This window comes from Melopsittacus undulatus, chromosome 6 (assembly GCF_012275295.1).
Source record: "Melopsittacus undulatus isolate bMelUnd1 chromosome 6, bMelUnd1.mat.Z, whole genome shotgun sequence".
Lineage (NCBI taxonomy): Eukaryota > Metazoa > Chordata > Aves > Psittaciformes > Psittaculidae > Melopsittacus > Melopsittacus undulatus.
In genome coordinates, this window is record NC_047532.1 from 72,773,419 (window position 1) to 72,797,603 (window position 24,185).

The 24,185-nt window shown below is 42.1% G+C and overlaps 1 protein-coding gene across 5 annotated transcripts in view; it reads right to left on the reverse strand.

The window, feature by feature from the left end:
• LRRC8D (leucine rich repeat containing 8 VRAC subunit D) overlaps nucleotides 1-24,185 on the reverse strand; it is a 48,481-nt gene that overhangs the window by 18,666 nt on the left and 5,630 nt on the right. For 3 of the 5 annotated variants that reach the window (XM_034063934.1, XM_005143581.4, XM_031044188.2), the window contains exon 2: nucleotides 18,359-18,491. The exons of 1 other annotated variant lie outside the window; for it this stretch is intronic. The gene's annotated coding sequence lies outside the window, so the exon portion shown is untranslated. Of the gene's footprint in view, nucleotides 1-9,205; nucleotides 9,362-18,358; nucleotides 18,492-24,185 lie in introns of those variants that run through there. One more of the 5 variants, XM_031044190.2, reaches the window with a different exon arrangement.

Consider the following 24,185-nt stretch of genomic DNA (forward strand, 5'->3'; position numbering starts at 1 on the left):
AAAGACATGGGTCATAAGACACATCCAGGAGCTGACTGGTTTATTTGAGCACATACATATGTTTTTGTGTGGACACAGTGACAAACACAGAAGAGCTCTGCTCTTCAAGTGACATCTCAGGAGCATACTCAAGTAGACACAGCCAGCACAGCTAAGCAGCTATCCTAGTGCTTGGAGACAATGAAAGGGAAGCAGTAGTTAAACAACCCTCACAGTCATGCATGTACCTCTTCTTCTGTCCATTAGTATCCATCCAATGCAACTGTCACACACACAGAAGCTGTGAGTGTGCCTGTGTATGTAACCTTGGGAGAAAAAAAAAGGGAAAGAAAAAGCAATGGAGATTGAAACATTTGTAACTCTCAACCTGAGAACAGGGACAAGCTTTCTCCAAAAGGAGTGTCAGGAGGTAGTTAATAAAGAAAATGGGAGACTTCTGCTTGATAGAAGACAGCTAGGCTTTTTTCCTCCCACATCTTCCATCTCCTTGCTCCATTCCATTCCTCTCCCCACTTGTGACAACATCAACCCTCAGATAAAGACCATACGTTTTCTCTGCAGATCAATTCAAGGAGAGAAACCACTCAAGTATGAACACTGAAAAGCTGAATGCTCAAAACCAGTTTGTTACTGATCCGTGTTTATTCTGTTTGCAGATCAGCTTGTCTGCCCTGCAATCAGAGGCACAATGGCACATTTTAGCATGCAGGGTGAGTTCTCCCTTTATCACCACCTCCCTTTCGTACACACCCCCTCAGTGTTCCTTCAGCCGGCACTACGCTCCTTCTCACATTAAATATAGAAACAGATCTCTGAATCACCAGTTCCTGTTGTCGAAAGTAGCTAGAAACAGATGTTACAGCAAAAGAAGTTTCCTAGTAAACAATTATAGAATGATCTGCCCACCATGTTAGATCCCATTGCTACAAGATGTATTTAAATCCTAGGACCAGAGGTTTTATAGATTTATATGGAGCTACTCTCATTCCCTGGGTGCCAAATACTTCCTAGAAACACATTAATTCTTACCCATAATGGTATCATGCAGCAGCAAGTTCCAGAGATTAACTGCCCATTATAAAAATAACCCCCCCACAAAGTAATGCTTATAAGCTCATTGCTTGTGAGCATCCTGCTGCACTCAGTCCATTCCACTCTGCTTTTCCTTGACATTTCCTTAGATGCTCCATCAAGAAGAGGAACGGAGAGATCTGAGCTTTGCAAGAGAAGAGCAGCACAAAGACTCCAAATCTGGTTATAGGCAAGAAAGATCAGTTCCAGAGAGAGAAGAACAGAGTTCAGACAAGCTAACCCACCCTGCAGGGAGGAATCACTTCCTAGCATAAGCAGAGTGGAAATGCACCAATGTTTTCCAGTTTGAGACCATGCATGATTAAGAAACTCTCAGCAGCCGCTTGCGGACTCCAATTTCTTCTGTTGCTCACAAAATATGGAAGAGAGGAGCTACATATCTCACATCGGGAGGCACCATCCATATATATATGCCTCACAAGTATGTATGTATATACATGCCACAATATATACTTTCTATCAGAGAGGCCAGTTAGTGCTCAACCATTCAGCACCTGAGGAACACTTTGTTCTGCAGGTTTATATAGCCCCATGTATGAATTACTGAAGCCAGAGGGATGCCACAGACCACTCTACTCGATTATTCCTGTATTCCACCCAGAAGATCACATAAAACTATAAGCCAAACCTTTGTTTGCCTAGCATAACGCTTTCAGACCAGCTTTCAGCCCTGGGAACATTCTATATGGAATCCACCACTTTCTTTTGTCATTTCTTTGTTCCAGTGCTTATGTTCTCTCACCGTTACTAACGAATGTCTTATTTCCAATTGCCTGATTTCAGCTCCCAGCCATCAGTGAGTGCTGTGCTATGCCTGTTTCTGTCATCCTTATAGCCCCACCATTCTCTCCCTCAGAAGGTGCTTCACACCAGTTATCAAGTCACACCATTTATTTATCAAGAAACAACAGATCCAGCAACAGAAGGAGCTTTTCAAGCTCTCCTTGTGCTACCTGAACACCACCCTGCCTTCAGCTGTCTCCTCTGACTCTTTTTTGAGCCTGTGTTTTCAACAGGCTGTTCAACACCCCACAAACATACACAATTCACCTTCTTCTGCCTATTGCCCCTCCTTACACACCCAGACTTACACACCTTTGCTGTCCTGTGGGAGAGGAGTCCAACTGATTCCTCAATGTACCCCCAAAACAGCCTTTTCTCTAATTCGGTCAACCACATTGAAGTACAATGCCTGCAGGCACCATGACCTTGCGCCAGCCTGGATGCAAATGCACTTTGGACTGATACCAGCTCACCACAATACTCAGATTTCCCTGCACTTAAGCTGCCTTATCCTTGCCTACCATGCTGCTTAGCATGATATGGTCTGCCAACTGTATCAGCACAGATCCTGTCTCCAGGTACTTGATGAAAATGTCCAATGGAATCCGGCCTCACCTCGATTGTTGAAACAGATTTCTAGAAGCATTCCCATTTGATAATGATTCATCATCAGTGACTAACAGGTATCAGCTACTCAGTTCTTAATGCATTTACTTTTGCAATACCACATAGCACTTACATGTCAGTACATGAGGCCCAAAGGGGTATTGTCAGAGTCCTAACTGATTCTGCTCTTCCAACAAAAGGAACTATAGCAGTATCTGGAAGGAGATAGGTAGCAGTAGGGGTCTGCAAGAGTTGGACTGTCTCCCTGCCCCTGCACCAGATGCCATTTGAAGACACAGCTTTACTACATCTCATGCAGGTCCTTTGCTCAAGTAAAAGTTACAGCATGTCACCATGTTTGGTATGATACATCTCCCTTGAAGTGATACAGACTGATATTAATGTCTAATGTTTTATCAATTGAATATTGCATTGTCTAGTGTTTTGATGAGGATTGTCAAGCTAGCTGGAATATGGTTAAATCAGTTATCCTTCCCCTGTCTACTCTGGCATAGTTAGCTTTAAGATCCCCAACACTAACAGTTACTAAAAACTGCCTGCAAGCCTGCAGACTTGTCAGCAAGCTCTTTAAAACAATCCAGTCACAATGCTGCTGATTTACACAGGTCTATATCTAGAACATAATACACCTTTATTCATTAAGATGGATTTAATTCTCTGTTGGAAGGGCATTCATGGTATCACATTCTGCACCTTCACAAACAGTGAACGGTATTTACAACTATTTCTACTTTTCTTGCATGATCTACTTTATTATCTCCATCTAGTCACTGGAACTCTGTTTCCCAACATACTTCAGCTGTAGAAAATATGCAGTTAATTCTCTAACTTACGTCTTAATTTCACGTGTTCTAATTCTCAGGTATTCACTGTCCGTTTAATCACTGTTTTTTGCTTTGAAATGTCTACATGTGTCCTGAAGCCAAAGGACTGTTAGTGTAGTTGTTGTCTCTTTAAACCAGAATTTCAGCTTTTGGGCTATTTGGTATCTTCAACATATCCATTTTCCATTCACATTTTTCTTCCTATAGTAACACTGAGCTCTTTGTGACAACAAACACGCTCTTTTGAAGCGTCAAGTATCATTTTCTTTGGGGCCGCTCTGTTTGTCCATCCTGTACGTAACTGGGTCACAATCAATAGTCCCATGGCAACCAGCAACTTCCAGTTGTGTGATACCAAAGTCCACAGTATCTGTCTCAGCTGAAGAGCTGAAATAAGAGCTGACCTGCAATGGGCTGAATTTCCAAGACTTCAAACAACCTACCAATGATGCCAACAGCATGTTCAGCACCTCAGAAGCAACAAAACAATGGGAAACAGACCCATGTGTTTGCTGATAAGCCATTCTGGACATCTCTAACAAGCATTTGAACAAAAATCTGAATTAATTTCTCCTATTTCTTAACTGTAAAAGTAAGGCATTTACCAAGTCACCAACTTGGTGAGTCAACCAGGCTGGACAATCAAGACATTTAGGCTCCTCATCATCAACCTGACCCTCACCCAGGTAAATAGCTTCTGCAACTACCAGCTATTTACTGCTTGTCTGATGAACAAGGCAAAATAAACTGACCTCAGTCTTACTCCAGTGTGGCACTACTAGAGAAACTGCAGTGCTCCTCAGCAGTATGAAGCACACGCACTCCAAGCATACACACAACATTCCTTATCTGCCCAAGGTGGAAGCACCTATGCTCTACCTGGATTTGCACATGCAATCAATTAATCTTTAGTACAGAATCAGTCCAAGATTGAGTCTTTCACAGGGCAATAAAACTTACATATTCAGCAAGAAAAAACACATTTGGCTTGGTAATAGCCACAACAGTAGGAAAAAAACATCAGAAACTTCCAGCTTCACAACTTCAGTAAGTATGCTAACTATTTACACACACTGATGTTCTAAGTATCCTAGAAGCATGGTGGTAGCAGTCTACTGATGCAATTCTGCAGTTCATCACACATGGACTTTCCCATGTAACCAGGAAGCCCACATGGCTCCTGAAGCACATACCTGCATGCATTCAGTTAGAGTAGAAACTCCTTATACTAAGTCTAAATTCAGCAGCTGAAAAGGAAATAACCCAGATTCTTGCCGTATATTAAGCCACTGCAACTTATTTTACACAACCAAAAATGACTAAGAGAAAAGACATACAGCAGTTCCGTCATTCTTCCTTACTTAAACAGCAAAATGGGAACTGAAGCAGTACATTAAAAAGCAAAATGCAGAGCCCTACTCATACCTTCTAGAAATTCCCCCTAAATTAGGCAACAAATATTCAAAACCACCAGTCTGCACAGACAGTTCAGCCTCAAGTGTACCCTCCCTGTGCTGGATTGCTCTGTCCCCTACTCTCAGGCTTGAGGTAAACACTGACTATGCAGGCTGCCAAAAGCCTGAGGTACTAAAACATTCTGCCTTTTTCTACTACCCAGTTTTTACCCAAATTCTACCTTTTATACACATACACCTGAAAAAGCTTTGTATGGTATGGGACAAATCTCAGTTTGGGCTGAAAGTCCAAGATTTGCTGGGAGGGCTCATACTCCTCTAACTTTTTTGATCCTTCCCCCATCAGCTTAGACATAATCTCACAAGAATTCACAATTTTACCCACTTAAGTGCATTCCATCCACTACAAAAGATTAAATATGTGAACTAGGAAGTTTCTCAGTCATGACACAGTTAACGACGGCTTTAAGATGCCACAGCAGTGTTTCAAAGGTCTACTGCGAAGACCAAAGTCAGTTCACATTCCTCTCGTAACTTCTGCTTAAGGTTAGCAGAGTTTGAATATTAAATTCAGATGAAAGTACAGAGTGACTTTAAAATGCAAGTGCTATTCCTGACAAATAATATATCTGCAGCCACATAAACCCTCCCAAATCCTTACAAACAGCTTCCCTGTATAGCATAATTCACTTTGAGGCTTTCTCTGCATAAGGCCCTTTGGATTGCTATTTAAGAGACAAAACCCATACAAATTAAAGAACTGATTGATTAAATTGCTTGAGACCCTCTTCAGACACTCTTTGCCAAAACCAGAGTGACTCTCAATTACTCTCCCTCACAGACATAAGGCAATTGAAGCAATCCACTTTAAAGTCATACCTTCAGCTGACTTAAATAATTTCTCAATGGCATGTGAAGACAAGCCCTTAACTCTGGAACCACACACAGGATTTACTCAGGAGTAACTGTCCAAAACATCTCCCTCAGGAGACAGGCCCAGACAACGCAACAAATCAGGATGCTGGTTCAGCACCAAACCATCCCAAGAAGAATGCAAGAAACCACACAATCAGAAAAGCTTGAATGCTGGTAAATAAATTTAGGATTGTGTATTTGCCAGGCTTATTTTAGAGAAGGATTTCCAACAGGCACCTCAGCATTAGGTTGAAAAGCCTCTTATTCTGACACAGTTTTCCAAGATCCCTCTCTGTTCCTGCCCTCCCCGTCCCTATCATTTCTCCACAAGCTCTTTCGCAGACCCCAGCCTGCTGACATGGGGCACAGTCTAACACAAAGTGTGAAAGTCCCTTGTTGTAAGAGTTCAAGCATCACCTGAACACAACACAAAGTAGCCTGGAACAGGAATGGCAGGTTCAGATCCAGCAGATAGATGCCCTTATTTTAGATGAGCCCAGCTCTCATTGTTTTATCCTGGGGATACATTTTCGTATCAGAGCCACACAGCCTGCTGCAGATACAGATCTGCTTTGCTCATCCCACAGTTCTCTGTCACTGACAAAAAATAGCTCTGGAGGGAGAGGAGGAGGTTTTCAGCTGTTTTCTTTTCCAGTCCTCTCTAGCTGTTTCCTCTCTGTCCTTCCAGCTTTTATACCTTGAAATTAGAGATAAGTCATTTTCTCATGTGCATAATTTGAAGTTGGAGTAACTACTTTCTTATTCTATGGAGCCACTAAATCCCTCAATCCCCAAATTTAATAGTAGCCACAATGCTCCTGCAGCACCCTTCAACAATATGATCACCAGGCTTTCCATGGAAGAGCTGAAAGAAGCTGGCATTTTGTTTCTTTACCAAAGGCATTCCAGAGAAGCAGCTGGAGCCAAACAGGAGTGGTCTGGATAGATTCTTCTACTAGGCACCACTGATACTCTAGGGCTCAGAATAACCACAGGAGAGGGACATTTTCCTAGACAGGATCAGAAATAGATGGCTTTAAGATGGCTGAAAAGCATGTAATTTACTATTCTCCAATTTTCTCATAAACAGTAACTTTATTCTTCCTGAAACATTGATTGACATTTGATCCTGTTATGAACAATTTCGAGGCCTCCCCCACAGAGCATCTAAGCTGCATCACATTAAAGCTGTTCCTTTCTCCTTGCCTCTAGCATATTCCTAATATGTAAACAACTCTGCTGCGCACACAAGCAAAGGCACAGCTAGCTAGTGAAAGCTGCAGCACTGAGGGCACTGTAGGAATCCATCCAATCCTAATAACCCATTATTTTCACAGAGCACTGTATTTATTAACTAGAAGACAACTACTATTAATGCAAGTGTACACATGCAAAATGACCCCGTTAGAAAACCTGGGAGAATACTGCAAAGCATTCTTTTTTATGGATAGTTATGTTTCACAGGCTTTGTTACCCCCCATAACCAAAATGTACAAGAGAAGTCAGTCTAATGATGGAAGGATTGTGACAAGACTAGGAGAAAGGCAAGTGTCAGGAAAGCCAAGCAGGCTTAGTGACTGAAGAGCCCTCAGCTGATGTGACACCACATGACAAGTAATAGTGGCCAAGCCTGAAAACCTAGAGGGATTACTTCCAGTTCATCTTAACAGAAAGGGAAAAACAACTCCAAACAATCTCATATCTCACCTATTCAGCAGTGAAGCCATTAGCAGCAGATATACACTCTTACAAAGTTTAATACAAAAGCATTACCTAGCCACATACTTTGTGTATGCTGACTCTTGCTTTACATGTTCTGGACCAAGGATAGAAGGCTAGCCCTGCTCCTTAGGGCAAGTTTCAACAACCAGATCCACCCGCTCCACCACAGAATCCCTTTCAACATCAATGCTCACCCCACAAGTCTTCCTCTACAGGCAAGTCTGTGAGTAGGAAGAACTAAGTCCTAGAGGAAACTGGTCATCTCTGCCCCCTATCTCATCCATCCAGGGCTTCTGCAGTGATCCCACAGGAAAAACAAATGTAACTGCAACTATTTCTGGTTAGGTCCTTCTCTGCATTAGGAGGTTTCCTTCCAATGGCAGGAATTCAGAGCAGCATTTCTGGAGCTGTGAACTGAACACAGCTACACTGCCAGGACATAGCGTAAGGCCAGGGTGTCTTGGGACATTTCCCTCTGACCAGTACAGCTGCACAATTTTTTTCCTCTCATGTTAAACCAGAGCCCAGTGATTTCTTGCTGTCTTTCTGTCCACACCTACTCTACAAACTGGAGCAAATCAGTCATGTCTCAACACCTACCAGTTTCCTTTGGCTCACTTCACACATCCAAAAATGTCAGGTCTACGAATTCCAGACTCTGCTTCTTCCTTCCACAACATGAAGGATCACCCTAGTCACACATATCCTTCTCCCTTCCCACTTCCTATCAAATTCCACTGCCCCTACTGCCACCAGAGCAAGTTTCATCTACTTGAAACCATGAAATCATCCACTTCTTCCCAGCACCCCTCTAGAGTTTGCCTGTTGTCCTCTCTCTACCACCCAGCAAGTGAACACCCAGTTCTGCACATGACATTTACCCACGGAGGTCTGACTTGAGTAAGACAAGCATTCAGGGAGGTCTAGTTTAACAACATTGCACATCCTTTCCTACAGCAAGAGTTTCTTCATCATCTCCACACTGCCCACTTTCAATCCTTTTAACAGAAATTAAAGAGAAAAAGCATTCCCCTTCCATATTCTGTGCCAAGAGGATTGTTTTATTACAAAGGTCAAGCAATCTCTTCTTACAAACCTAATTGGAGTGTAACTCCAATGCTATCCTTTTAAAGCAGTTCTGTACCCTCTCCCACTCTAAAAGCCCTACTAATGGTAACTCTGTACCACATGGTAAATGTTGAAGAATTTATACAGCAGTTTTAGTGTAACTAAATCTTAACTTCTGAGTAAGGCAAATTAAAGATCACAGTTAAAGTAGGCCAAAGTGTATTGCTATCTGCAAGCTGGTAAAGTTAGAGAACTCTTCACAGGCTCAGGCCTTGAGAAGTGCAAGGTTCAGCTGCTGCACCCTCCACATCTAACAAAACATACTGTCACAAACACCAACACCAGAAGGTTGTAGCTACAGCTCAGTGCCAAATAGCTGACAGCCATCTCCTTTTCAGAGGAGACTGATCAGAACACTATAGCCGAGCCATAATTCAGGATTTAATGACCAAGATGACCATGGAGCTGAAAATGTGATGCGTTCCAGGTTTAAATTATAAATGATAGTGACAGCTCAAGTTAAAATTATACATTTTCATTCCCCCTTCATGCTTATGAATAAATAAGAATGAGAGAAAGGTTACAGTAGCTTTTTGCATGCTGTCAGCAAACAAATGCTGTGACATATATTCACAATGCACTAAGCAGTCAAGATTCAGCACCAAAAAAAATGCACAGGGCTGCACATAGCATGGTTTTAAATAACAAAAAGACAAAACAATTTATTACCTCTTCCAGGATCAGAGCCACAAGACCTACCTTGTATCAAAGATCTGCCCCAGAGAGGAACACTCAGAGGGTAGCTATTTACATATTAAAGGATTTCAAAGGTTGCTGCAGCTTCCATGTCTTTCATGAGCTGGTTTTGATTGATCTCCTGTCTTGGGCCTACTGCAGTTGAAAAACTCCTCAAACAGAGATCATCTATGCTGATTTAACTGAATTCAGAGGGCCAGTTTTGAGTCATCACTTCAGAGCCACACTGCAGTCTGCAGCATTTTTCACTTCCAACACTATCCCAGCATAGAGGCAAAAAGGCACCATGGACCTTGCATTTCCCATTGGACACCCAGCTCAAACACAGACCTGTAAAAATAAAAGGCTTTGACTGACAAACACCTGTTGAGGAAAAGCAAATGCACATGCACACACAAGCACACAAACACTGGAAAACTGGAATACTTTTACCCATGAAGCATCTAGTAAACCATTACAACTCAAAAAGGTTATGAAGCAACTATAATTACCACTAGCACCCACACTAAAATAATGGCAACATTTGGCTCTTTCCAAGTGTTGTAACCTCATCCAAACGTTTGAGCCAAATTTGACATTTATATCTCTATAAATAATGTGTAAGCAAAAGCAAAGAGAAGGGGAAAAAAAGGCAGTATCTGCAGTCCAGGGAAAGACATCAAAACAAACATGTCCATAGTACTCAAATGCTATGCTACGTGGGGGAATCTGATGATCTTTTGAATGGCTGAAAGCTGGGCACAGAGGAAAGGCCTTGGTTTCAAATTAATTATTAATCAATCTTTTCAGCCATCAACTCCCTGCAATGACTCATCCACTTTCTTTATCAAAGTCTAAATCGTTATGAGAAGACTGCAATTCCACTGGAACATCACCCTCCTGAGTGCAATACTTAACCCTGCATACAAGAAAGGATTTAGTAGGGGTTCATTTCTCTCTCCCACAAGAGCATCACGTCTCACTGAGCCTGAAAGAAAATCACAAAACCAGCCCCACTTATGGCAAAACAGTATTTAGAACTTTTACATTGAGAGAAACAAAAGGTAAAGCCCACTCCAGCTACTCTTAGCAAAGCCAGTATTCTCCTAGTGACATTATGCACTGCAAGCAAACGAGAGAATTCACATCCTCAATCCTCAATAATCATGCCATCAAACAGTCAAATTCTGTTATACCAATACAGACAGTTTCTATGGTCTGTAAAGTACCGACAGTAAAGGAATTTAGTTTTATGGAAGCATGGCTTGCTTTGTAAGCTTACAAAATTAAGAACTTGATCCTATATCCCACATCCCTGTAAACCTCTTCCCAGAGTTAACAGCTCTATTAAAGCATCTAAGCTGCAAGACTGGAGCTCAGTTGGCAATATCCATGTACAGAGCTTGCTCTTTTCCTGCACTAAAATTATATCGGAACATTACAACACATTTACATATCTCCCACACATGCAGCTTTCTGCCAGCAGTAACAAGAGGACGACATCAAGGCTTAGAACACCTACCAGACAGAGATAGAACAAGAGGGTGGAGTTTCCTGCAGGAACACCCAGGCTGAAGTCCAGCAGCTCCCAGAGAAGGTGCTGCCTTTCTACCAGCCCCATGCCTTCCTATCAGGCTCCCACTTAACCAGTGTCATATGTGAAACTCCACAGGAAAAAGCTTCCTATTGTTTCTCCCCTCTCCGCAACCTCCTGGCTAATGTCATGAAAAGTGGGATCACTCCACCTTTGCCCATGAAAATTGTGTCCATTTTTCCCTATGTTCAGCCTTAGACCTACAGTAGGATAGGAAGAACAGGGGAAAAAACAGTCTCTGCTGGTTTGTCTCTCCCATATGGTTTTCATGGGAATATTTCTAGCAGCAGCCCACGCTGCTGCCCTTGATTTTAATCACACAGAAGTAACATGAAATTCACATGACTCTTGTCAGTTTTCCAGCCACATGAGTGTTGTAAAAGCATCAATTAAAACAACCAGACCTTCTGACTTTAACCTGGCATAGCTATAAAGAAATGCTAGGTAAGCCTCTCCAAGGAGTTTGATTTACACATTGGTTGCACAGTTCTTCTCAGCAAAGCTTTTAGTCAGAAAATAAGAATGACAACAGTGCTGGATTTCTGGCACTTTACCTCCTCCTAAGCTGCCAGTTAGAAAAACATTAAATAAAAATGGGTCCAACTCAAAGAAAGTAATTAAAAGTTACTCTCAATTGCAGGAAAATACCTGACCTGCCACAACTAAAACGTTACAAAGGTGTGAGAGTAAATTTAAGTGATTCTGAAAGTCAGTTGTGGAATACGGTGTCATTACTCAAGGTGTGCTACATTATTAGGAAGTTGAATGCTCAAATTGCATGGAGCTGTGGCCTTCCCTCTGATCCTTTCCAGTGGGGCATTTTCCCAGTCCTACCCTACCATGGCAATCCAATAGCAAAGCTCAGTTAAAATGCAAATAAAACAAGTCAATAAACCTGAAATTCAGGAAAGTCTCAAACATAGCATAGGAAAAGAACTGAAAACAAGCCCATACAAGTGAGACAGTAAAACAAGACTAAATACAATACCTCAAATAACCATCTATTAATGCTCATGTTACAGAGCTGCATGGAAAGTGCCTTTGTGCCATAATTCAATGAAAAGCCAACTAGAAAAAAATGAAACTATCAAAAATGATGTTTGCTACTGTCAAATCAAGCCAAGTATGCACCATGCACATGGGAATAAGATAACCACTCAAGGAAGCAGGCTGACACCAGCATACTTGGTATCTAAATTACTATGGATTAGGGAACAGAAAAATGCAGAACAGCATGAAAGGAAGGCAAAACCAGCTTACAAAATAGCAGTGAGTCAGCTCCCAAGGACTAGTCTGTGATTGCTCTGAAAACAAGATGCACATTCCTCATGTGCCCTCCAGTTGTTCAAAATGAACACATGCCCATCTCCTAACTACACTTTTAATATGGGAGATGATAGTCCAAAAAAAAGTGTCAAGAAACATCAGTTTAACCCATTCAAACTTCAGAGAACATTCTCAACCAGTGCTAATTCACATAACCTTTTAACCCTATCCACATCTATCTAATGTTTGGTGCAAGAAAAATCAAGAAACACTCACATCTCTGGCCTCTGATCACTCAGAAACAGCTTATCTTGGGGGTACCTCCAACACTAAAAGGTCATTGAGCTATTTTTAAGAGAATCTTTCTAAAATGCCATGACCCTTTAGCCTGCCTAGTTCCATCATCTGTCATCAGACTAACCAGAAAGCCAAGAATAAGCTCCAAGGCCTTTTGTGACAAGCTGTGAAACTCAGCCATTTAATATTATAAGGACTACTAAGTAACTATGCTCCGCATTTACTTTGAGAATACACTATTTGCCCTCATTAAAAAAAATCAAAGATCACCATCAGGTTTTCAGAACCATTCTTCCCCTTAGCACGCACCACTGGCTGCAAGCATTTCTCTCCTCAATCACAATAAAGCTGATTTTGATGTTGTTTAGAGGCTATCTTTCTGGTCTTCTGATCTTTTTTTGTTGTTTTCAGATGTTAGTGGTGAATGGGACTTTTCCTGCTATACTGACTATTTCTGAAAAGATAAATAATACACATACTCAAAGAATTACTACAGCAAATATACAGTGAAAAGCAGGTCAAATAAGTCACCTCCATCAATATCAGTTTGCTGATGAGTATTAAAACAAAGTGCTAGCCACTGACTAGCATGCCAGCATACACTGACCAGAAGCACCATGTCCAGCCCCTCCCAAAAGAACAGAAACCTTGACACTGGCTCATTTTAGGGAAAGGATTAGAAGTTCCTATTTTCAGGTATTCCTGCGCACTGAATCACTCCACCAGACACTGTTTATCATTGTCAACACTTACATTACAGAAGTACCTAGAGGCCTCAAGTAGGTCAGGGCTTCAGTATGCAAGGTAGAGGATATATGCATAATACTTGAAAGCCTTTGACTCATCATATTTTTCTATTTCAAGTGTTTGTCTTCCCACTGAAACAGCTATGTGAGCAACCCACACAAGTAAAAGAAACTCAGTGACACTGCAGAAAAATCCTACCCGAGTTCTACCAGCGATATGCTTGGATACAAGGAAAACAGAAGTAGCTCTACCTCATTAAAATATTACATGTAAAATCCAGCTAAAGTCAAAGCAAAGCAAGTTTGGGGCTTTTCAGTCTGGCACAGCTCCAGCTATTATAATAAAGACAGAAGTGACTGTTGAAATAAGCTTTAGTGAATGGTTATGGATGAGTGCTCCATTTCTCATTTTCCCGTTCCCTACAACCTAGACATACCCTTTTAGTGAAAGAGTATGTTTCTCAGTTGCTGGCTTCAGACTGAATCCTGGTTGAGACAGAGGAGGAATGCAAAACCAAACCAAACCCATTTACATGAGTTGTAGGGAGAGAGACTGCAGGCAGAGCGCTAAAAAGTATGTTTGCATACCTTAAATTAGCCACATTAAAGGTGGACAAATGTGCCATAAATTTGAAATGATATTTAGATGATGGAGTTCTTGGCAACCTGATAATTTTACCAAGCTGACAGCCAGTTAGCCCAGACTGTCTCAGCCTAAATACACATACCAAGACAGCACAATCCAGAAGTGGACCAACACATTCCCATAACATTAACACATTAACCATGCTTTTTGCTCCACACTGCTGTCCCTTCTAATATCTCTCTGCTCCATGACCACCCACTTCTGCCTTCCCAAACACTCATCCAAGCCCTGCAGAGCTTCTCTGCAACTTCCTGTCCCGTTCCCTCAGCTGGAAAAGGAAATATTGGCATTGCTGTGAATCTTGACTGTAAGTTATCACCAATCAACTTGTTTTTCCCCCAGATCCTGCAGAACATAAGACTTCAGGGAACAGGAATGAGACTGATGCCTTATTGATCAAATCAATTCCAATTATGCACAGAAAAGTTTTCCGCAGTTTCCAATAATACACTGACCAAGAGCTACCTCATGAAATGCAAAGTCAAATAAGTGGAAAGTTTGGGAGTTTATTGCTCAGCAACAAAGGCCAGGATTTCATATATTCAAACACCAGAGGAAGCAGAATTTTATAATTGCAAGCAAACTCTAACACTTGAAATAATAAGTACAACTAGAGAAATGTATTATTTATTGAAATTCAAATTTTTCTAGGAGAGGCTCATAAAAAGCTGAGGACAGTAACACAATATAACAGCTAAACCACAGCAGCACTAAAATCACTGGGCAACAAAGAGCTATTTGTTCATTTTTTCCTTGCAAATCTCACTCTTCCACACCCACCACCCCCCCATCTTGACTGTCTGAGGCATCAGGCAATAATGTCACCAACTTCTTAGGGTATGTTCTTTACATACTGTGCTACAAATACTAGACAATGTTAGGCCCATCTACACAGGGAAAACCAGGTCTTGGAATGGTGAACTTATCCCAGTCCAAGCCTAATCCCTTCTGTGGTTTGTCAATTGCTGGAAGTGTTTCACCTTCCTGTGAAACCAAATCAGGTATGGTCAAGGATGGGCATACCTTACCCTTTAATGCTGAACCTCACTATGCTGATCTGGTGTTCCGGCATTCACAGCCAGGCTCTAAGAGAACAGTTACATTGTGATGGTGCCACATTACTCAAGAGGGCATCACCTACTGAAGACCATGTACAAAGCTTGAGGGAGTGACCATACACTGAGAATCCCTTCCCATCTATCCAAAACATACTTTCTGAGATTTCAGTCAAGAACTGAGCACAGGTAAATACTCCAAAACAACATCATATTGTGTCAAAACACATAGCTAAGATTACCACAGCATACTGAATTTGGTACACATCCAGTAGAAAACAGGTCTATACACATGGAAACATGCCCTGTGCCATTACTTCACTGACGGTTCAAAGAGAGCACTGAATTCTGACTGGGGTCAGGCTTGCAGGAGGACAAGTTGGCTGGAAACAACAACACTCATGGACATGTGGCTGTGGGGATTGGCTTTTCGGACAAGTCTCCTGTCCAGGCAAAGAAATATGGGAGCAAAAGCAGTGGAGAAACATAACACCAGAGTAGGGGTATTTTCCAGCTTCTGTATCTAAAGTTAACACTGAAAATTCTGCTGGGAGGACAGGAAGGAAGAGAAGATAAGCTGACATTAAAACTGTAACATTGGAGCAAGACACACAGAAGTCCTTTTCATTGCAAAAGAGTAGTCAAAATGCCATCTATGCCTACATCTAAGCAAAAAACCTGTTTCTGCCTTGAGGCAGCCTTGGCAATAACACTGCTGCAAGCAAAAAAATAACTGGTTTATTGGTTGGGGGAGGATTGAAATGAATTCTAATTTATTGTCAATTAATAAACTTCTAATTACTGTGCCTGGCATTGGAACACACAGGGGTGAGCCAGCCCTTGCTCTCCAACCCCACTGCCATGCCTGGCATCCCATTGCTGCTTATTACGTGCACATAGTAAGCAAATAGCTTATACAGACAAGTTGTTCTTAAAACAAACCAAAAGCACATCAGTGAAACATGATCTAAAATAAACCAGCTCTGTTTGAGGATATCACTATTTCCCCTGGCGCTTCAGGGTTCTGCAGCTGCAGAAATTCCTCTAAACAAATCAAAAGAGCTTAAAGCTTATGCTCCCACGAAAAAGGTTTCCAGGCAAATATTATATACATACATATACATATATATATATACACACACATACACACATACACACTCACTCCATTACAGTAACCAGACCAGAACACTTGCCCGGGAAAGCCCCTATCCATACTTTTAACATCTTGCTGATATAGCTGCATCAGCCAAGATCAGTATTTTTTCTTGCTTCCAAACCACACCAGCAGAAACCTCACTGCAAAAGTCCTTTGAGTGGCTGCTAAATCTTCGTGCCTGCATAAAATGTTTCTTTCTTAGGATCCAGCTTAAACAGCACCAGCAGAAAAATTCCTGCTGTAGTTGTAGCAGCACCCCAGGAGAAGTGGTGAGACTGGGTAACTGGGCATACAGGAGGGGTGAAGGCAAAGCAGCGCATTGCATCAGTCTAGTTTATGTCTACAGCAAAAAGGAGGAAGCACTAACTGCCATCACACCACATTTGTGCCAACAGAAACTAAACTGCAAAGTCACAATTCTATTACAAGAAGTAACAGCAGTAGAATTCAGTGGTAGGACTGACCAGTTTTAGTTGGATACATGTGACATAGCCTCTTCTGTTTGAGTTTTTACACAGTGTTTTGTGTGTGATGTATAATCGTAAGAAACAGACTGACTGAAAACATGTGCTAGCAATGCCATTTATATCAACTAGATACTAACCCTACTCCCCCCACAAGACATGACTGTCAGCTAGGTTAACTGTTTCACTACTGATAAGATAGGTTTTAGCAAGGAAATGGTGATACCTATCTCTCAACTACAAAACATCTGTAAAAGCCTCTCTGAGTAAAACCACTCATGTATTTCCCCATCTAGAAGTAAAAGAACACATCCACTCTTCTCGATGAGTCTGCATTATAAGGATGCTCATTCTGACTACACGAGAAGTACACAAGAATAGCAAAATGTGTGTTAGAAAACAACAAGAAAAGATTAAGAGTCAGTACAGTTATAAAGGCTTCCCAGTTTGTGCTTCTACTCAAATATGAATCTTCTCTGTCCCATCCAACAAAGCAAAACAGATCTGGCTGCAGGTTATTTAGCCTGCCACATCACATCAATGCAGAAACCAGTAAGGTCTGGCTGCAGAATTTAGGTCAGCTTGTCTGCGGAGTCCATAAGGTCTTGCATAAAGCCATGAATTTCCTAGTAATGCTTCAAAAATCCCTCTTCATCCTACTGTGCTGTATTTTACTAGTAGCTGCTAGCTTTCCTTTAATTCCCCAGCAAACACTCTCCACAGGAGGGATGTTTGCAGGTGAATGAGCCACTATCTCCTCCCTGGGAAGCAGGAAGCTAGTTGTTCAAATAAATGCCAATTCTTATTTCTAAAGACAAAGAAGTGAAGGGTTCTCAATCCAAGCTAGAAAAAAACTTCCCTTTTATAAGCACACAAGGAAAGATCAAATCAGAGCTGGAAATTACCCCTAGAATGTAAGGAATACTTTTCTGAACATATCATGTGCACAAATCCCCACTGTTTCCACCTGGGTCAATAAATAAAAAATAACATTAAAATGTGACTAATAAATTCAGAGAGATGCTGGTATTTCTGGAGAGAAAGCATCACTTCAGGTGGAAGATACTGTGCCTCTTCAAAGAATGCTTCCCTCTAGAAATGAACTGTGGGCCACTACCAACCCAAGTGTTATATGAGCACTCAGCATAAGTACTATCCCTGTTTTCATTAATGTATCACGGTGCATACAAGCCTTCTCAAGACATGGTCCTTGGAGCAGGAGTTCCACATAAACTGGAAAGTACAGTTACGTAAGGAAAAAAAAAACCAATAACTTGAGTACAATAAAGCAAAACCTTGACCTTGTATGAGTCTCTTCATACAACCAGATGAACTAAGTCTCCTGAAGTATGACAACCTGGAAGATGTGTGTGCAAGAATAAATACCTGTTTCCAGGAACAGCTTATGGAAATCTCAGCAAATAAAAACACAGCTACCAAGCTGACAGCTGGTTTTGTCTTAAAACCGATTAGTCTGTTACTTTGTTGTGCTCTTACAGTTGCCACATAACGTGCCCCTCAAAAGCTGGCACTTACATCTCCCTGCTAGAAGAAACAAAGCTGAGGAAAAACTCTTTCCTCAAGAAATCAAATTGCTCTTTGACATTGAAACAATTGTTAAGAGTATTCTTAGTCCATTCTTTCCAACTCACATGAAGCCTGGATACAGGTATCAGCAAACACAGACTGAGCTGTACTGCACATTACACATGTAAATCAAATACCCTAGAAAACAGAACTGCATTTATGTTTACCTCAGGTACGTCACATAACTCAACCATACAGTATGCACCCACCCATACCAGGCCACAGATGATGCAGTTGTCATTACTGGCCCACCATCCTATCACACATGCTAGCAAGACTTTCTAAGGACCAGAACCCTGTTTTTGTAACTAATTCACAGCTTCCCATCAACTCTGCATTAGACAATACCCACTCCTGGCTCAGTACCTGATCAGGCTGTGCTTCTCCTCCTTTCTCCTCCGGCTTCAGCTGGGCTGAGCGCTGGCTCCAGGTGGCTCTGTAACACCAAGCCAGGCGCTGATGGTCACTTTCTCATTTTGACAAGCACCTCGCACTCTTCCTGTATAAAAACAAACTGCTGTGAGTCAAAGCAGCCAAATAAAATGTTGACCCTAGCGAGGTGTGAGAGAAATGCCACTATGTGCCACAGAAGCAGAATGTCAGTCCTCTTTTCACCACTGATCTCTGAGGAAGACTGAGCAAACTCTGATTTTAGTAGTTTCAGAAACACTCTAAATGAGCTGCCCTGTTCTTGAAGAGCAGAAATTCCTCAAACTATCAATCTGCCATTTCCCACATATTTTCTTAAATATATTGGCTCATCCAAACTTAACCAAGGGCACTGCTATTTCTATGTTACTGCTTCCCTGTTATCACCTTGAAAGCTAGATCAGATCCCAATGACATGGTAGCTGCACATTGTGCGTGCTCCACAAAACCACTTTGACAACGCTTGAATTGCTGCATTACAGCAGTATGCCAGGCAAGCAGCCCACTTTGATTTACTGAGCTGCCTGGAAAACCTCTGGAACACACCTCTATGCCTAGGATGGACAAAAATGGGGAAGAACTGCGATTCCTCCCTCTCCTCCTTTAGCCCAACACTTCCACCAGCCAAGACCACAGCGTGGCTGCCTTCACCTCCAGTGACTCAGAGGCTCCAGGGCAGAGCAGAGCTCACAGATGCAAAGCTACCACTCGGCAAAAGGAACAGCCAGACTCCAGCAGGTAATTCACGAGTATTTATTTTAGTTTGCTGCTTATTAAGTATGCCTCCTTACAGATCAAGTATTCCACAGTAATTGCCTCCAATCAGCAAACACCCAGAAAGCTGCTATGTAGACCAGCGCTGCTTCATAGCTGAAATGAGTCCCCTAGCAATAGGCATGACTCCACAGAACTCTTGTGTGCACAGCAGGCTGGCCAGCACTGCCTCCCTGCCATTCCTGTGCCTCTCCTGCCCTGGCTGTGCCCCAAGCCATTCCTAGCACCACCAACCACTACACCCTGCTGACACACTGCTGAGAGTGGGGATGCTCCACAGCCAAGACTCAAAGCAGAGACAACGGGCTGCATCCCCTGCTGTAGTACCAGCACATTGCCTCCACACCAGCAGTGAGCTGCTCTGCCATAAGGATCTGTGCTCAGTGACAAGCACCCACTCAAGCTGCTCCCAAAGCACTGCACAATAAAAGGCAAAAAGACCCCCCCAGCACATACAGACAATTCCCTCCTAATTTATTTCCCAAGGCTTTTTCAGGGCTGGCCCCTGCTGGCATTCAGAAGCCCACAGAAGCAAGCCCTGTGTCATGCTTTCCACTGAGAACACTTTAAAGGTCAGCAGGAACCTGCTGTGCCAGGTTTCTTATCCTGGGTGTCTCCTGCTGAAGGAAGATAGGGAAGACACTGACAAATACACAGATAAAACATGCGTCATAAAGAATTTCCACCTTTAAATGGCTTGGGGTGATCGAGTATTCAAGAGAACTAAACCCCTTTTTTGCAGCATGTATCACCAGAACTGTAGTTTTCAGAGTCTTTTAAATACACAAGGAAGGGGGAAGAATTGTTCTGCCTAGATAGTTTACATAGTTCTATTGCACGCAGGTTTCAAACAGACCTTTGGATGTTCCAGACCCTGACAGAAAACACTCTCAATAGCCACAGGGCTATTCACCTTGGGTGTTTCTGTAATCATTATCCACGAGGTCAGAGACCCAGGTAAGAAGGGCTTAAGCAGAGGTCACCATGCCCTCCAAGCCCTCCTTGGCAGCCACCCCAAAGCAACAAGCAGCTTTTAAAAGCAGAAGGCAAAGGCAGGTCCCACCTCCAGAGGAGGAAGACTGTGCCTTTTGAAAATGCATCAGCATTTAAGGAAAGGTGTCTGCAGAGGCCAAACAGCACCACCACCACGCTTCATAAGGCATGAAAGAACAGGAGAACCTGTTTCCAAGAGTTGTATCAGTCTGAAAGACTGAAGTTCATCACCACCACCCTCCCCTTTCCAGAACAGACTGAGCACATGAGCTGGCTCATACCTGGAGGAGAGATGGAGAGAAACAAAAACTCGCAAGACACTGGTTAAAACCAACCCAAAGCAACCCACAAACAAATAATAAAAAACTCTACCTAAAGCAGAGATTCTCAGATAAAACATAATAGTGCATAAGTAGATGCTTGGGCAGAGCCAAGACCAGTGAAGGAGTCTTCCCCACAGCTCTTGTCACTGAAACGCTCCTGGATTATGTTCCCAATCCCATTTGGATTCTCTTTATGTTTCATCCTTCAGCTCTCCCTCCCATTTCTGAAGTGACAATCTCAATTTATTAAAACAAAGCAATGTCTCCAGAAACATCTTCTCTGACACAAGAATACACACCCACTGTTACAGAGCCAGTGTGGGGCACAGTGGCTACAAAGAAGATGAAATACGGAGCACATGTACATCTTCTCTTATAACCTTGTCCCTCCTGGCACTCATTCCCTTTCATCCTCTATTTTTGAGGCCCCTTCAGCATAGGGAAAGATTTACACCCCAGTTACACTGGAGTGTTAGCATCACCCAGCACCAATTTTATGTGAATCACAGCCAGGCACTTGGCACACAATACATGCAACCTCCAAATGCCACATCCTATATGCTGTAGCCTACATGTAGTCACCTTCATCTGTACATTCACTTGACCAAAACTCTTTTCCATTAAGGAAAACAGTACTTCTGTTGTGCTTAATTGAGACTGCATTTAACATGGAAACAATCATTGATCACAGAGTTAAAAAAAAAAATCAGATGACACACTAACAGAGCAAATTATTATAAAGAATGGAGGAGGGAAATCACAGTATTTTGGGGAAGAAGTGGCGATCTGGGAAAAAAACTTCACGTAATAAAATAAGTGAGGCAGTTCCAGTCACTAGAGGTTTAACACAACTCAGTTCTACATGTATCTCTAAGCACCCAGACAACAGCCTTTTGACAATCACTTTGGTTAAATGTCATCTTTCTCCCTTTTTGCTGCATAAGAACAACAAACCACCACACGGGAAAAACGCCATCAAGAGAGAAGAAAAACCCCAAACCAGCCCAGAAACCTACTGCAGAAGCATTGTCAGAAGTAGCAATGTAACATAACTATATAAACACCAGATCTTGCTGCTGAGTGAGGTTTCACAATCAGCTTAAGCTGATTTGTGGCCACCCTGCTGCTTAACATTCCCACTCTGTCCCCTGGTGTGTGCCTGGGAGAAGCCTCCTGCCTGACAAAGGCACAGGCAAGTGGGCAGGGAGGCAGGACTTCCCTTTCATCAGTAGGATAAGCTCAAATCTGCTCCAGCTGGTCTTAAAACCACAGTCCCTTTGGAAAGCACCTTAGGCATTGCTCCTACTCCATGGGAGCCCACAGGATCCCACTGGTGCACCCTGCAGAGCTCATTGTCCATGCTAAAGCCTCACTGCAGCTTTTCACATGCCATCCAACAAGCCCTTTATTTCAGCAGCTCCCTGTAATTCTTTCCTTCCCTTTGTGGCCACCTCCTCTTCCCCTCTCCATGAGCTATGTGCAAGTTTCTCCCCACTTCCTCTCTTCTGTTGCAGACAGCAAGAATCTAAACAAGACAATAACAACTTGAACCTTGCTGGGCAAGCAGGCACAATTTCCCAGGGCTATAGCTAACCTGCTGTTTGATCCACAAGCAGTAAGAGTGGGGACTACTGCTGGTAGCATTGGTATTGCATTCTTTAGCAGATAGCAAGCCAAAAATGTAAAATCTTACAAGTTCAGACAGCAAGCAGGTAAACAATCAGACATTAACATGGAGGAGTGACAGAAGTCAGTAGTTATCAGAGCACTGAAGGCTCTTTATTCACAAGAGAGAGCAGAGGAGCACTTTGTTCCTCACTGCCCAGCTGCATACTGGTTGTGACCAGGCTGCTGTGCACGTGGACAGACCCTGGTTTTACAACACAAATTCGACAGGTGCAAAACCATTTAGCTGAAACCACAGTCGTACCAGTTCAACCTGTAAAGTTTATAGGTGCCTGTAATGCATACTTAAGTTCACACAGGGGTCTATATTTGCAACATGCATTCAAGCTGACTGCAGACCTGGCCATTCATCTATACTACAACCATTATAGTCCTGCATTTGAAGATGTCAAATCATATCCTTTCCACATGCAGAACAGCACATACAACTCCATGCTTTAAGATTTTCTTTTATATTTACTCACACTTATCTCCGTCTTGTTACCTCCTTTCCTCTGCCACACTGTTATTCTCTTCTTTTGCACTGTTGCATGCCTCTCATAGTTTTATTTTCTGGCTTTTCTACATGTTCTACTATTTTTGTTCTCCTTCAACTCTGGCCCCAGCAGCTCCTTTCTTTAAAGTCTGCTCTGGTTACTCTGATTGACGTTAACAAGGACAGTCTTAAATTCACCTTTCAATCTAAGTACATCTTAAATCAAATTACATGATAAATAAACAAAGTGTAACCACAAATTTTAACCACTAGAAATAGTTTTGTCCAAACAACTGCATTATTCATTTTCCTGATTTATTATAAGTACAATTCTGTCTCATTCTCAGTCTACTCTTCTATTATTCTCCTGTTAGACTCTTTCCTACCCACTTTCCATAAGGGCACTAGCAATGACCCAACTCAATTTCTGCAGTACACACGAGCATTTGTGTATTTGCATTCCTCCACTTCCTTGTTTCAAAAGCCAACAGATTTGTTGTCAGAGCGATATGGACTGAAGCAAAATCACCAAGCCAGTCTTCCCTTTCTGCCTGATAATAATGCCAATGAGGTAAAAACAGCAAAGAAATTAGTACGGGTTATGAAACAGCAAACATGAAACTTTAAAAGAATCAAGTGCATGAAAAGTTTCATTTCCCTTTGTCAGTTCCTCTTCTAAGCTAGTTAGTTTAGGCTTTATTTCTTAATTTAATTAGACAGAAAGCAAGTCCATGAAAGTTTCTGGATGGCAGCCATTGAGAGGAACCCTGTATGGAGACTTCTCAGTTTGTATTTTTAAGCATCAGTCAGATTAAGTGTGAAGTCTGGTTCCGCTGTGCATCTATGATGAAGGCAATTGCTAATGCATGTGGAAAGTGTTTGTAACCATAGTGGTGCTTAAACAACAAAGCAAGCTAGTGCACTGCTTTTCACACTTCTCACTACAAGTTTCAATGAACAGGCTGCCAGACCAAACTAATTCCAATCCTCCCTCTCCACGAAGCGTACACAAACTACTATGTACAAATATGCAAGATAGACATTTTTTAATCATTCACTGACATTTGCATTGGTTTAGTAGACAAAGTTATATTGGACAAACCAAATGACATCAGCTTAACTCCATGTTCCTCTGTGCAGGACTGCAAAGGCGACAAAATGCCTATTGCATAATACTTCTGTATAAAATATTCATATTCACAGAAGCTTTTGCACCGAAAGGTTATTTCCAATCATTAGCAAATCAGCACTGTATAAGCGTGGGTTTTCAATCAGAGCATTTGAGACAGGCAACAGACTATATTTTCTGTTGACAAAATAGGACAAAATCAACTTTGCATGTGCGCTCATCAAGATGTATGAAAGATCTCTCCAGGTTTACCAGCTTTTCTTTTGACCTTAAGGTACTGCAAGGTTATAGAACTGCCTCCACCTACAGCATACACAGCTTCAGCAAGCCTGCACTGAGGTAGCTCTTTACACAAGTTCCCACACCAGCTCAAAGTGTGCAAGT